This window comes from Ascaphus truei, chromosome 7 (assembly GCF_040206685.1).
Source record: "Ascaphus truei isolate aAscTru1 chromosome 7, aAscTru1.hap1, whole genome shotgun sequence".
Classification (NCBI taxonomy): domain Eukaryota; kingdom Metazoa; phylum Chordata; class Amphibia; order Anura; family Ascaphidae; genus Ascaphus; species Ascaphus truei.
Window position 1 is genome coordinate 78325858 of NC_134489.1, and position 16592 is coordinate 78342449.

At 42.7% G+C, this 16592-nt stretch overlaps 1 protein-coding gene across 4 annotated transcripts in view; it reads right to left on the bottom strand.

The window, feature by feature from the left end:
• The window catches only part of XIRP2 (xin actin binding repeat containing 2), a 217077-nt gene that overhangs the window by 76331 nt on the left and 124154 nt on the right, over window positions 1-16592 (bottom strand). The window contains exon 1 of one of the 4 annotated variants that reach the window (XM_075609169.1): window positions 12583-12808. The exons of 2 other annotated variants lie outside the window; for them this stretch is intronic. The gene's annotated coding sequence lies outside the window, so the exon portion shown is untranslated. Of the gene's footprint in view, window positions 1-6971; window positions 7430-12582; window positions 12809-16592 lie in introns of those variants that run through there. One more of the 4 variants, XM_075609170.1, reaches the window with a different exon arrangement.

Here is a 16592-nt window from a genome sequence, read left to right on the forward strand (position 1 = left end):
TGCCTGAATGGAAATTCAACATGAATCTGAACTCAATGTCACTATGTATTCCCAATCTGCGATTGTGTTGTGTGTTTTTTTTTTTACAGGAGGCAAAAGTGGTGCAATTCTGGGGCAAAAAATATTCACTGTACAAAGCAAAAGAAAAAATCCCATCAAGAGCTATAGGAGTTTTCTTTGATACCTATGGTGCAACTTTTCTGCCCCAGAATCTCACCACTTTTGCCTTGATACATAGATCTTTTACTATTGCAGTATAGGAGCCTTCTATAATTATCAGCACTCCATGGTACTATTTCTATTACCATCTAAACCCATCGAATATCAATATTAAAGTCACAATGGGTGTTGGCAACAGAATAATATGAAGCACAAAAAAAACATGAGAACGTAGACAAGTGGCTGTGTTCTAAGCCCTTGAAGAACCCTGTTCAATAGGCTAAGAAGTTACTTCTCCATGTCAGGAAAACTCTGAAGTCGATTCACATGAAGAGAGCTCAGAGCTTCTCCGACATGAAAAAGGAGCATCACAGCATACTGAATAGTAGCATTAGAAGAAACGTTTGATTAAGGATTTTGTAGATGTGCTGTCCAACATTTTGGTCCATATTTACAAAACAGTGCTATTCCACGAGACCCGTTAAAAGTTCCAGAAGACACCTTCCAGCAAGTCACTTAAATGGGTGGTAAGTAGCCTTTTACGATGGAAGGTATGTTGTGGAGTATCACCTCTTAGTAAATATGGGCATTTATGTTCAAGAGGAAAGTCCCCCTTAGTTGGTCTAAAATATCAATTACATATATCTTTAGAAAAACACATTTACTATTTTTTGTTCATGCAGATTTTAGGTTCTTTTTTTAGGTGGAAATGTGGGTGTGACATTTGTTGGGAAGTACAATAAGTTCTGAACATTGTGTATTTTTTAAAGAAATTGTCTAAAAAGTACATTTGTTAAATGTTTGACTTCTTTGTGCCCTGAATTGATATTGCTGAGTGGAAGAGTCTATTTAGGTAGTGTATACAATGCAGGTCTCTGTGGCACTGAAAGTGTTAAGAAGTTTGCAGAGTGGTTCCAGTGCCACATGGGTGTGGAATAAATAGATGGAATGTAATGGATATTTAGTTACGCATGTATGTCTAGATATACAAAGAACGACTTCAGAAAGGATTCTAGTAGATTGTGTTTCACTAACAGCTAAGTTGGGAACTCCAAACACACAGTGTATCACTTGCAACCTTTGACAGTCAGCAGCACTGAATTCAGACCATGATTTCACACAAAATTCCTGTGACCAATTTAAAGTCTCGTTTCATTTCCAGAAATACCTTAGTAGAGACGGCAGACACTGTTTCTGTGTATTAGTGCTCTGCTCTAGAAAGTTCTGGTACATGAACAACGTATCTGTATTTGAACATAGGACATACTGAAAACAAAATATTAATTTTAAGCTCCCCAAAAAAATTAATTTGCCATCAAAATGTTGCAAAGATGTGCATAGCGGCTTGATAAAATTAAAGTAAATAAAGCATCTGGCCCGATAGCATGCACCCACGGGTTATAAAGGAGCTAAGTTGAGTAATAGCCAAACCATTACAGTTACAGAACTCCATTGCCACAGGCTCAGTATCACAAGATTGGCGTAAATCGAACATAGTGTCTATATTTAAAAAGGGAGCTAGATCACAACCAGGGAATTACAAACCTGTAAGCTGACATCACTAGTGGGGAAACTATTTGAAGGTTTAGTACAGGATTTTATTCAGGAATACCTACTGGATAACACAATTATTAGAAATTATCAGCATGGATTTATGAAGGATAGGTCGTGACAAACTAAGCTTATTAGTCTCTTTGAGAAGGGAAGTAGGAATTTAGACAGGGTAATGCCGTTGATGTGGTCTACTTAGATTTTGCTAAAACTTTTGATACAGTGCCACACAAGAGGTTAGTGTACAAAATGAAGGCAATTGGTCTGGGTAAAAATATTTGCACCTGGATTGAATACTGGTTGAAAGATAGACCACAGAGTTATCATAAGTGTAATCTTTCCAGATTGGGTGACAGTTGTAAGTGGAGTACCACAAGGATCTGTACTTGGACTCCTGCTTTTTAACTTGTTTATTAATGACCTTAACATTGGCATAGGGAGCTTCCATCTTCGCTGATGACTCTAAATTGTGTAATGTAGTAAAATCAGAACAGGATGTAATTTCTCTCCAGAAGGACTTGGATAGACTGGAAACATCTGCAGGTAAATTGCAGATGATGTTAAATACAAATAAATATAAGGTTATGCATTTAGGAAACAACAAAAGACAGGGTTGCCCAATGCTGCATCAAATTGACAAAACATATATGGTAATAAGTATAAAGTTTAAATACTTCAATAATAATAGTAATTACTTGGTTATTTAGTTAAACCCTTTGGCCAAAGCGTCGTAAGCCTGCATACCAAAACGTCAAGCTATAACCAAAAATGCAGGTCGTAAGCCTGCATACCAAAACGTCAAGGTATAACCAAAAATGCAGGTCCTAACACTAAAACTGTGAACCCTTCCTTTTACCTCTGTGAGGGGAAGCAACTACAGTGAGTCTTGTCCATTCAGCAAAATGCCAGAACCTCCCAAGTTAAAAAGGTGGGGAGGGGAGGTTCTCATACAGAGGTAAAAGGAAGTGTTCACAGTTTTAGTGTTAGGACCTGCATTTTTGGTTATTCCTTGACGTTTTGGTATGCAGGCTTACGACGCTTTGGCTAAAGGGTTTAACTAAATAACCAAGTAATTACTATTATTATTGAAGTATTTAAACTTTATACTTATTACCATATATGTGTAACCCTTCTATGGTACCCCACCCGACATGAGATAGGGGGGTACACTCCTTCTGGTCACTCTGAGTGGTCTGGGTGCTGTGACCTGCTGGTAAACAGGAGGGCTGAGGGCTCCGCGGTGTTGTGGGGAGAACCAGGACAGGGACAGGAGGTGGTGTGGGACAGGGTACCTTGCTCTCTCTGGGTGGTGCAGTGCCTCCAGCCAGTAGGGATCCCCTGGGGTCTCCAGAGGAGAGACCCCCACTGACACTCCATTCTCCTCACACCAGGAACAGTGATACACACACACAGCAGCTTCTTTCTGTGGTTCTTTATTCAGAGCAGCATACACAGCATACAGCAGAACATCATAGGCCTGATCTGGCTCTCTGCATTTCTGCTCATGGCAGCTTAACTTCCCCTCCCTCCTCACCCAGGTGGGGCAGGAGGGAGAGAACTCTTCTTGGCTTGCTATCTCTCTCAGATCTCTCTGAAGACTCCTGATCACTAACTGAATTTGGGAATATGTCTCAATTTGAATATCCTCAGGGAGTGTCTCTAACTTTGAATCATTACAACTCAAAGCTGGATACCGATTGGCTCACACACACATCAGGGGGTGTTCCAACCCATATCCACCCTTTGGATTAACATGCTCAAAGGTTGCTTAGGCCCGCCTCTGAATATTGCTACAATACTTCAGAGCTGAAACTCACAAACAGGCCAACTGAAGGAATTAACCTTTCCACTGCCTGTTCTAACAGGACTGACAGAGGAAAGGCCCAGAATTAGCAATAGCTGCCGAAGGCCAGGCTATATATGTTTTGTCAATTTGATGTAGCATTGGGCACCCCTGTCTTTTGTTGTATACATTTGACACGCTCAGTAGCACTCATTTTGGCATAAAAATATATTCATGATGTGGTGGGTGTGGGAGTTTGAGCTAGCTGGGAATGTGTGTGTGTTATGCATTTAGGAAACAAGAATAAACAGAAACTTACAAGTGAAATGGGGCAAAATTAGGTTTATCCTTGATGCAGAAGGATGTAGGAGTGATTGTAGACAGATGTCTTAGCATAGTGGCCAATGTCAGGCAGTAGCTGCAAAGACAAGTAAGATCTTATCTTGCATTGAAAGGGGTATGGATGGAAGAGAAGTAAGATAATTATACCACTGTGTAAAGCATTAGTAAGATCACATCATGAATATGGAGTATGGTTTTGGGTGCATTATGGAACTAGAAAAAGGGCAGAGAAGAGCCATCATATTGATAAAGAGGATGGAAAATCTGACCTTTTTTTGAGAGGCTAGCTAAACTAGATGTGTTTACATTAGAAAAGAGGTGTCTAAGAAGGGATATAATAACTATATATATAAAGCAGAAAATAGCCGTGTTAGTCCAGTTGCGATAGTGCAGAATAAATGAGTTCTTCAGTATTAGGTGATACCTTTTTTATTGGACTAACAATTTATGTCATAGGACAAGCTTTCGAGAGTTCTCCTCTCTTCTTCAGGTCAAGCAATACTGATATACAAGTATTCAATGGCTAAAACAGTGTAGAGAGAGGGTAAAAAACAAAACAAAAACAGATATTTACTGTAGATAAGGTAGGGTGTTAAGTGTTTGAAGCCAGGGACAGTGTCAAAGAAAGGTGGGGAGGGGAAGGGATGCTGGGGGGAAGAGAAAGTGTGGATAAGAATAGAGGCAAACAAGGTTGCTACATTGGGGAAACCAGCCAAAAACTACAAGGAAGAATGAATATGCACAGACACTCTATACTCCATCGCAAAGAAGGAAGATACTGCTCACCTGTGGGACATCACTTCTCACAAACAGATCATTCCATAAATGATTTAAAAATCAAAATCCTCAATGGAATGTTTAAAAGCACCCAAGAACGGAAAACATTTGAACTCAGAATGATAAGACTCTTTGACACCAAAACCAAAGGACTTAATGCGGACATGGGCTTTCTCACACCCTATCAAAATTATTTGTAATTATCCTGCTTGCCTCAATTCTTATCCACACTTTCTCTCCCCCCCAGCATCCCTTCCCCTCCCCACCTTTCTTTGACACCTTCCCCAGGCTTCAAACACTTAACACCCTACCTTATCTACAGTAAATATCTGTTGTATTTTTGTTTGTTTTCCTCTCTCTACACCGTTTTAGCCATTGAATACTTTGTATATCAGTATTGCTTGACCTGAAGAAGAGAGGAGAACTCTCGAAAGCTTGTCCTATGACATAAATTGTTAGTCCAATAAAAAAGGTATCACCTAATACTGAAGAACTCATTTATTCTGCACTATATATATATATATATATAACTATATACAAATATATACAGGGTCAATATAAGGAGCTTTGAAAAGAACTATTCATCCCAAGGGCAGTTCAAACGATACTGTCATCCCTTTAGATTTTGTTTGCCTGCCTCTCGATCAATGTACTTTAAGTACAAATATAAGATAAGTATCTGTCGTCTAAATTTATCATAGGTTGAACTTCATGGACATATGTATTTTTTCAGCCTCTTCTACTATGTAACTACAGTATATATAACATGTGTAAATTAGGCCTCAATTCAGGTGTCTTATGGCAGGAGACTACTTAGTAACACGGGACTTAGTGCAGGTGTGCAGTATACCGTACATGTAACATGTGAAAACTTCATATTTAGCTGATTACAGTAATCTTTTATAAGATGTAAAGGGGAAATTATACTTAGGAGTCTCCCATATAAATACGGATACATATCCAGTATGTGGTCAAGATCTGAATAGTTTTTAACTCCTTGTAATACTGCCTTTTTTTCTGGCATATTATGCATAGATTCCAACCTTTCATTTTTCGTACCGTTATTACCACACGCACACTCCAAAGAGGGCAACTCTCTCTGCTCAATCCGGTTAATGCCTACATCAACCAATAACAAAATTAGCACGATAACCATATTTAAATACCCAACTTCAGTGCTTCGTGGGCCTACAAAGAAAAGGGATTACAAAATGCAAACCACTCAAAAACAATGGGAGGTAATAATCTGTAAAGTGAGAGAACATCTATCCCTTAAGTGTTTTAACTAATAAAATAGTTTTAATGTTCAGCAATTAGCACACAATAGCAAAAATGAATAAGAAATTTGCAAAAAGAGTGAGCAAGAGGTTTAATTTTTCATTTGTTTTATGCCACTTAGCATTTAATCTCTCCAAATAGTACGCTATTTAAAACGTAACACGTTTCCATTATATGTGCATATATTTTCAAGGAATGAAATACAGATCTTTAAATACATGATATAAGCAGCTGTCCCTGTATCTCAGTTTTCAATGCCCCTGTTTCCGTCTTGTAAATGTTACAGTTCAGCTAGGGATAATTCATAATAATATATGGTCGAACATGAACAAAGCTTTCTGGACTGTGTTGCAGGCACATCACTATGGGATATAGAAGCAGAGAACTAAAAAAAAAAAAATGATTGATTAATGATCTAAGTGAATAAAACAATAAGTCACATTCCAATTTTAGAAAATCAGTGTTCAGTCAAGTAAACCGGAAACTGAAAGAGAAATTGGCTAGAATCAGATCGAAGCGCTGCTTTGGACTATATAGAATTTACCCCATAATAAGACTTCAGCTGTTTATTCATTAAAAAGAACATGTAAATGATACAATCTAAATGCTGAATGAATACAAGGGATTTTATGTGTCAAAAGCGTGTCTCAGAAAGATTGCACCTTTTAAAAACCATAATGTAGCTTGAAATTGAACTTTTTATGTCTGATTATTAAAAACTGGGAAATCCTATGTTAGATGAATTATCTGGTAGCTGTAAAAAAAATTGCAATGCAAACCAAAAATAAATTTAGCTTAATGGTGTGGTTCTTACTTCCATAATAATGGTGTTCAGACTTTTCTTACACCAGTGAGTTTCAAACTAAATCAGACAGAGAGAACATATTTTATTATTAAACACAGAGCATGCCATTTAATCTTTACTCTGGGTGATTTAAAAACTAAGTTTATCCTTCTTGGTATCATTATTTCTTAAAATATCCAAGTATAAGGCATAAATCACTTTAAGTTGCAATCTCTACATAACCAAATACTTGTGTAACACTTGTTCCCCACCCTGAGGGAGATTCACTGCTGTTACCTGCTGTTGGTGCTACCTGTTAGGCTCACAGAAGGCCCTGAGCATCCGCTGATGTTGTTGGGGATAGACAGGACAGGCTTTCGGTGCTTGAATAGTTCTTCTCTCGGTGGTACAGCGCCTCCATTCCCACAGGGCCTATCGCAGATAGTTACAGTCCCCTGTGTAAAATACTCTCCACTCTCCCTGAAGAACTGCAGCCTCAGGCAGGGTACAAAACAGTAACTGGTTCTTTATTCTTTAGGGTAAAGCAACGGTATACCAACATATACAGCATACATCTGTATACTCTCTTCTCTGACAGCAAGAGAGATTATCCCCCACTGGACCCTACATAACCCAGCGGAGTGTCACCTCGCAGCGTGTGTTCTCTTGGTCCCTGGACTCGACCCCCAGGGCTTGAGGCACCAAAGGTCTATATCTGTCTCCCACACTCCCTGGTGGAGTGTGGGGTAGATGATCCCATTCCCTTGAGGGAGGGGAAAGAAGGTGAACCAGAGCCCTAGCTCCACACTTCCACAACACACTAAATTTGTAACTGCAGCTCCTTTTTGTTACCAGGGGAGGGGCTCCAGGTCTCAGCCCCGTATGGGCAGTACCCAGGACATAAGCTACCCCCCTGTCACTAATGGAGCTGCTTACTACAGCAAGGGCAGATTTAACCGTAACACTGCCTGCGCTGGTACCAGGGCTTACGTATTAGGCAGGGAATCTAGTAACCAGGGCCTGCATAGCTACACACTCCCACTGGGGGAATCTCTTGGACCTCGCTGAGACACCCAATTCACATACCACCCCTAAATTGGATAACATGAAAACATACCATAACATTGCATAACATTTCAAAACAATGGAGTACACCTGGATCCCTCCCTAACATGGAGAATACATACCCACTTCAATAATAGTGTTTTGGGTCAGGTTTCTTAACCAACCTACCCTCCTCATCAGGAACTGTGACAGAATAAACCCTCTTTGGACCCCGCTCAGAGATGTATTCCACTCAGCCCATATATATATTCGTCCCCACCTTCCATGCTCGGATGAGGTAACACACTTTCTCTTCATTATAGTACGAGGATACACTGCACCTGGATGCCACATAATCTAGGACAGCATCCCTCACCCACTCCTCTCTATGGGTCTCTGCATCCCTCATTAACGGTTCAGGAACATAAGGGTAATCAAACCCCTGGGACAGGCGGTACCTTTAAATTACTATTTTGTCAGCCCGGCTGTTCTTGGTTAATTTCTGGCCATAGGCCTGGTAGCACTCAAAGTAATGGCTCATGAGGGATTTTTTCCTGGTACGTTATCTTTAGACCTGCAGGTGATATTAGCCCTTGTCTAATGTCCCTATCCCTCTCTCTGAGAGCCTGTGCCATCTCTTCGGCGGAGAACTCCCCTTCCTCCCACCAATGATCCACAGTATCCATGGTGAATAGTAAGAACTGGGTTCAGTTCATATGGGGAACATACCCTTGAAACATAGGATCCCACTACTGTAATACCTTCCCCACATTGGACACAAACACATCAGACATGGAAACTGCCCTAGCAGGTGTTCCGGATCCCTGACCGATATGACCCCTTTCTTGAAAAAGCAATATACTCGGCCATCCCTCCCCCTGAAGGATCATCGTCAAAGCCAGCCCATCCCTTCCAGTCCTGGGAAGATTTAATTACACCTTTTGAGTCCCATGCAATGTCTATGGAGGCTTTAGGCTCGCAATGCCTCTGGAGGTATCAGTCATGTCATGCCTACCTCGGCCCATTAACGCAAGCACTTTATGCTTATCAGGGTCCGTAGGGGCCTTACGTCCTCAGCCTTTGACTCGGTTGCGGTGCCGCTGCAAAAATAGATCAGTTGGGGCCTTACACACCGGAGCGGGTGTCTCAATTCCCTCATCTACCCCGGCGGTCACCTCAGTGCTGATGACATCCAGATGCACCGAAAGGGTGGTGATATCTGAGGAAGGGCAGGAATTACCATCCGGTACCCCCAAAAAGGATTCCTCCGCTGGTTCCAGTTGAGCAGAAGCATCCTTGTCAATCTGCGGAGCAGCCGTCATCTCCAGAAACTGGTGAGGGAACGCATCCTCACCGCTCCGCTGTCCTCGGCATCTTCATGGTTCTCCCGGCCGGGAGCAGGCACCTCCGACGCCTCCTCAGATTCTCTGGATGGGGAGGATGACCGGCACACCTCGGCAACATTGATGGCAGTCTGCAAGCAGCGGTCCTGCTCTTGCACTACCGACGGAAGTGCACCCACCTACTCCAGGGTGGTCATCTCTCCAGGTAAGTCTCTTAGGTAGTTCTGTGCAGGGAAATACAGTTCCCTTGGAGCGTCCGCTCCCGATTCTGCAGTCCAGTCCGCATACGTTTGCAGATAGGCCGCGTTCTCTACTCTCTGCTCAGGGTGGCACAAATTGTAGATAGCCATCAAACAACTCTGCTCCTCCCTGGGGTAAGCTTGTTGCAAAAGTCTCTGCAACTCACATATTGTGTTGTAGAAGCCCCGCGCCTGCATCTGGCCCAGCATGGGTGGGGGAAACACCTTGGGCTTAAGGTGGGGAGTCCCACATCTCTTGCATTTTGACTTCAGGCTCACGTCTCCATTTATTTGTATAACAGGAAGTCTCCTGGTAGTGTGTAATAGGATATTGTACACTCCGCATAATAGTGGGGTTAAGCGGGAACAGTCGTGAAGAGCTCCTGCTCCTTGGCCTCATCAAATGCAACTGAGGGTGTGGTAACTCACGTCCGTCTATTCCCCTAATGGTGACACAAACTAGTTCATTAGTATTGTGCCTCTTCCCCCTGGTGGATCTAGGAGTCCACCAACTGTGGGCGCGGCTCCAGCTTTCACGCCGAAACAAGTACTAGCTATCGGTGGGGTGTTGTTTTTGCACCGAACCCAGATAGTTTTGTATCGAAAAAGCTTGCAACTCTGCAAATCCAGCCACGTGGCTCTCCTGTTTTGTCGGGAACCTCTATTTCACGCTCTGTAGCTCTCTTTCACGGGGGATCCAGTCCTCAAGATCCCATAAAGCCCCTTTGAGACACTACACACGTGGATTATATGATAAAGCAGACAGCGCAGGCTGCAGTTCCACTGGCGGGAAGGTGGACCCTTGTTTAGCAAGAGTCCCTTTGGACACTACACCCGCACTATTTTCTTAGCACATTCCTGTGCAATCATGTTGTAGACCCCTTCAGGCGATTCTGGCCCCTTAAGACCCCAGAACCCCAGAGACCCTACACATACTTTTACCAGGCACTTTTCAATTTGGCATAAACTAGAATTTTTGGTATTAGAGCCCCTCTGGACCGTAGATCAGGGCGTAGCACACACTACTTGGGTATACTTAGCTAGGGTACAGTGACTGATCTCCCCCCAGCTCATATTCCATTGTCTCTCTGGAAAAGCCTGTCCTTATGGCTATCTCAATAGTGCCTCCAAATGTAATACACGTTTGCGTTGCCATGGTAACACATGGCATGGCGTCATGTGACGTCATGTTGATATGGAACTGCAGGAGGCAGCCCGCTGCAGAGAAGGTAAGAGGACATGCACACAAGTTACAGAGACAACTCCACACCTACCTCTGCTGGTCCGGAAGCCCCGTGCTTCCTCCTCTTCCTCCTCCTGTCAGAGACGGAATTCAACTTCCGACCGGTGGGTGGAGTTGGAGGAGGGGGGCCCTCGCGCTCCCTTATCTAGCTCCCCACTCCGGTCAGGTGAAAGTTATACCCCAGCACCGACAGGAAGGAAAGGACAGAGAAGAGTGAGCACAGGGTCTCCGGAGGCGAGGGGCCCAAGGCGGCCACCTATTGCTAAGCCACTTAAGCCTCATGAATAGAGATGTGCACAATCCATAGGCCACTATTCTCGCACAATCTATAAGTCACTATCCTTCTGACATGTAAAAGACATCAGTAATACCATTCAACATAAAGACTCCCTATTAATAGGGATTAGCTCCATGTTATTTAAAATATATATATTCTGGTATATATATATATATATATATATATATATATATATATATATATATATATATATATATATATATACTGTATATATATATAATTTAAAATATATAGAAGTGTACTTGCACTAAAAAATGAAAGATACTGTATTTATTCATCCAACGTTTCAATCCAACACAGCAGACCTTTCTCAAGGTTGAGATATATTATTTAAAGCAAGAATCCCCACCCAAACAATATTTTTTTCTAGCTTACCTGAACCAGGTAGCTGATTTGAGGACCCCCGGTTTCAGCGGGAGACAAGAGTCTTAAGCTTTTATATTTTCTTTAAACAACTACAAGCATGGCCTGCTCTAGTCACTATTTGAAAGTTGTGCGATCAGGCTAACCTGGGGCTATACTCTTGCCTTGTGGTCATAATGTCTCATCGTTCAGTAGCCACGGGGTTCCCAGACATTGGGAGACCACAGATCAGCTCCAGAGAAGTAATCACTTAAATAAAATCATGAGGCAGTTTCAATTTCATACTTTCCAAGTATTCCCCACTCATCAAACAACTCTAACAGACCCTACCACGCAGCACTCGCAACAGCAAAGGGTTCATCCCAACAGTGCTGTAGTCATTAGAGGTCTCCAGTGAAATCAAAGCTTTAGTGAGTTAACAGGCTTTACCTATTATTATTATTATTATTATTATTATTATATTATTATTATCATCGTTTATTTGTGGAGCACCAACATATTCCGCTGGGCGATACAATGGAGTACAGCGTTATGTATATTACAAAAACATACAAGTAAGGACAAACATGCTCAAACAGATACAAAGAGGTCATCTAAGTTCTCTTGTATACACAGTCACATTATACAGCCATATCCAATGTTGTTTCCCCTTTGTTGGCCAAGGTATGCTGCCATCATTATCAAAATAGATAAAGTGGAACAATAATAATTAGCATAGAAATTAGAATTACACAGACACAGAAAAAATAGAAACGCATACATTTTTGCAGTCACATATAGTAAATGTCTCTTAAATTTTGTTGCTTTAAAATGGTTCCAGTTTTGCCAGAATTGTGCCACTTTTCAACAAAATTGTGCAAAAATGGCAGTATATAAGCGGTCCTGTGACCTATATAGGGTTATGTGAGATGTGACCTGCACATACTATAGACTTTTAATGCTCAGCAAAATCATTTAGATGAAGTTTGCAGAAAAAAAGGCTAATTCCACCTGAAGGTTGAGACCTTCAGTGAAAAGTTTGCACATCTCTACTCATGAATATCATAAGCCACAAACATAATGAACAGTGCACCTAATAATGTATAATATGACTTGGAGCCGTTTTCAACAGAATCACGCTTTTTGACATGATTTGTTTGAAAGAAAAATATCGTAATTTTTAATAGCTGTTCTGTTATAAGTGGCCACATTGATTATGAAGTGATGTCTGTAGCATACAGTAATTCCTCCCAAAGTACTTTAAATGACATTATTGTATTTTTCATTGAAGTACAGTAGAGTGCTAATTACAAAACAGAGCTATAACCCAGAAGAGTAAATATGAAACCAAATTAGGACATCGTACACATGTCAGCAAAGCTTTCTACATTGGACTTACCTGATCTCTCAGTTTCAGGCACTCTCCAGGTACATAAGAAGTGTGTTAATAGAAGAAAAAAAAATTGCTCAGCTCCTCAATAGGCAGTTTCTGTGTTTCCTTCTTTTTGTATGATAAATTTCTGGTTTTATATTGAGTGTCGTTCCCAGTCCCCGTTACTACAGTAGAGCAAGCTTGTGGAGACCAGCTCCACTCAGAATATGTCTTCCTTCTCTCACTTGAGTTAATGGAGACAGCTGATTTTATTTTTTGCCTGCATGCAAAAAGGTGGAACTTCAAATCTATTTTTAGGGACTGAGTCCTGTGTGCTGTGTCTGAGTCAATTACTGGCTCTTAAAACCGGTTTGTGAAGACACTGTTACCCTATCCATTTGTTAAATGCAAACATGCCTTTTAACACTTGCTCTTGGTAATTAAATGTTTGGGGTATTATTGGGATACAAGCACGTAAACCTGTTCAATGCAGGTATTTTTCTCTCCAGGAAACAGTAACACCTGACGTGTTCAAACGGAACTACTGAATTACTTATATTATTAAGCATATAAATCGCACTGACTTTTAATAACAATACGCACAATCTACTTTAAAAAGGGGCGATGATTTTTAACGCTAAAGAACAGGAAATAAAAAATGACAAGGCAGAGATGAACAATGTGATATCTCACATTACTATATGTGTATCGTTTAACTTCTAACTACAAGTGTTACCCCAAATCAGCAGCTGATACAAGTGTGAAAATAGGTGCTGATGCATTGCGAACCTGGGACGTACGATAAAAAGGATTCCCATTCTGTTGTACATTACTATACTCTGACAGATGAGTTACATTTACTGACTGGATGCCTGAGCTATTGCAAGCACCGATTACATACACAGACTGATGCCAGACAAATGATGCACTGACGGATGACTATAATTCCCCATATAGCTTTTGTGAAACATATTCTATGTCACAATAACTAAAAATGAGTAACCAACTGTAACCACCTTCTGCTAAATGATAACCCGGAGACTTTATTTTTTTTTAAAGGTTTTTATTAATATATTTAACTCTCTTACCTTCTCCGACGGCGGTATCATCTGGTGGCATCTCCCCTACAATGGCCTCGAGTTTCTATGACAACGGGACGTTGGGGCGCCATGAGCCATCCCGTTGTCATGGCAATGTGAAACATGGTGCCATGACGTCACAGCATCATGGCAACGTGACGCCAGTTGACCTCGCGGAACCATTTTGACGGGACCATGCTGAGGGAGATGCTACCTGAGAAGTCAGTGAAGACTTCCGCTGTGGCGCACTCCTCCCCAGCCATCCTCCTCTGTCCCCCTGCTTTACTCCCGCCGTTCAACTCTTGACTGCCACCCTTCGCCACTCTGGCGGTCCTCAGTCCTCTTTTCCCAAAGCCTCACCCCCCCCCCCCCCCCCCCAGTTTATGCACCTCGCACGGAGATTTGAATGCTAAACCCATAGCCTGGAGATAGGTTAGCGTAACCCATAGTCTCTGGATCAAACCCGGAGTGGTGGCAACTCTGTGTGTAATCCTCCTTACCTGGCTCTAAAGGAGATCAGATTCATTATATACAGTGGCATTACTCAGGCTCTCATACACTGGCGACACACTTTATTCGAGCTCGGCTAGTCCCACGAATTCGGGTATACCCGGGTGTATTGAGGTTTGTGACTGTTTTCTGCCCGAGTGCATTGAGTTATTTTCCAGGCAGGGATTGAAGCATTTTATTCCCGCTGGCTGCAATACTGCACAGTATATATATATATATACTGCATTACAATTCATGAATTTATGCCATCTGGTAGACACGCGAAGCATTGCAGCCTATTCAATCCTAATCATTATCATTTAACAGATCAGCCGCCCGTCAGCCAGGCATGAACCCAGGCTGGGAAGGCAAACGCAATGGGGCTTGTCAGAGGTGAGGAGCGGCGCATTCCAGGTATCTGCCAGGTACATACTGGGTATTTGCTCGAATAAAGTGTGTCGCAGCAGTACCTTTTCAGAGTTCTGGGTAAGTGTAGGCTGGGCATGAATAAGCAGATAGAAAAAGGATGGGCACCAGGAACTTTTGTAAAACATGAAAGGTGCTTTATTTGACATCTGCTTGTAAGGCTCTATCGGTATTGACATAAATCTCACATGACAGAAAACTTGTGGCAAAACATATTACTCTGAACATTACCCCCTTGGTACCTCTCACTCCTACACTGGGAAGATACTTATACTTGTTACCCATAGCAGCGGCGGACTGGGTCACCGGGAAGCAGGGCAAATTTCCTGTGTGTCGGTGGCTCCTTAGGCAAGTGCCAGAACCGTTGACAGGGGGAGAGCCAGTATGACGGTGCCAGGCATGGTGGCTGCAGGGGGTCCAGCTGATGCTGGAAGCTGCATTGCCTTGACAACCCAAAGTCCCATGGTGGCGCGTTGCTATGACAATGTGATGCCACATGGCAATGTGTCGCCCCGACAACATGATGTCACATGACGTCGCGTCGTGGAAGGAGGCCGGTAAGGCAGATATTGCCAGGCAGCGCCTGATGGGATGTTTGCATGGCTCGGTGTAGGGACATGTGTGGGGCATTGGCTCTTACCTTCTCTGGTGGCATCTGTCCTGCATTGTCCAGTCATCATGGCTCTGCAACGTCAAATGGCACTGTATTGTCATGACAATGGGACGTGTTGTGGCGCCGTCATGCGCAGTGCGTTCCATTGTCATGGCAACACAACACCACAGTGTTTTGCAACGTCATGTGATGTTCCATTGTCATGGCAACGCAACGCTATTGGACATCATGGAGCCATGTTGATGGGACCATGCTGAACGAGATGCCGGGAGATGACACCGGAGAAGGTAAGAGAGTTACAGAGGCCCGCCCTTGGAGGCCCTTGGAACCTTGCTACTGGAGCTTCCTTAAAGGGTATGTTTCTAACTGAAAACAACAAACTGTGACAGGACACTTCTTAATACACATACTATACACATAAACTTATTTACAGGACTCACAGTGAGGATCCCAGTCAGAACTCTGAAGAACCTGTTTCTAGAACATATATACCCTCTATATTCCCTATGGTGACATCACGGGTCACAAGACATACAAAGGAGTGGCAATCCCTTCTGCGTAGTCATCCTACATCACATGATGGGGAAGGGAGTAACCTGAATAAGCTCACACATTCAACCTATTAAGGCTATTAACCCCTTTAAAAATTGGTGGTCCCCGGAGGTGTGACGATGCTCATCTCCAATCAGGAAGCGGACACCCAGGGGTGAGATAGGGATGCAAATTAACCGACCAGAGCCCAGGGACAGAGTCCTGTAAGAGTATCCGTAGTCGGTAAGCAGGCAGGAGGTCAGGGCTGGCAGTGGTGCAAAGTCCAGGCAACAGGCAAAGGGTCAGGGCAGGCGGTGAAGTCAGGGTCACAGTCCGGGGTCAGCAACAGGGATTCCAAATGAACAGGCTAGACACAGCAACAGGCTAACCTCTGGAACAGGGAAGCCACAGGGAAGGCCCATGAAAAAGGAAGGCTCAGCAACATGAAGGCTCACGTACAAGGAAGGCTCAGCTACTAGAACCCAAGGTGATCTGGAAAACATGGAAGGCTCAAAAACTAGAACCCATGGTGGCCAGAAACACAGGGAAACATACAGTATACAATGCTCAGGCAGGGTCTGGAAGTCACTGGCTGCTATTTTAGCCCTTGATCAGGTACCGCCAATATAGCAGGCTGCCAGTAATCAAAATGTCCACAGCAGCCAGGCAAGGGCGGGTTCCAGCCAAAGTCTGGACTGGAACCCTTACAGGAAGGGGGACTATACAGGTAATTTATCTCAAGTTGTACTACATCATGAAGTGAATAAGAGTTTGTTCACTGCATTTTTAATTAGGAAGACACAATGCACTGCATTCACCTTTAATCTAATAAAATGAATGGGGTTAAAGGTGCAGTCCCACTTGGCAACATACGCTGATGTTACAATAAAATGAAAGCA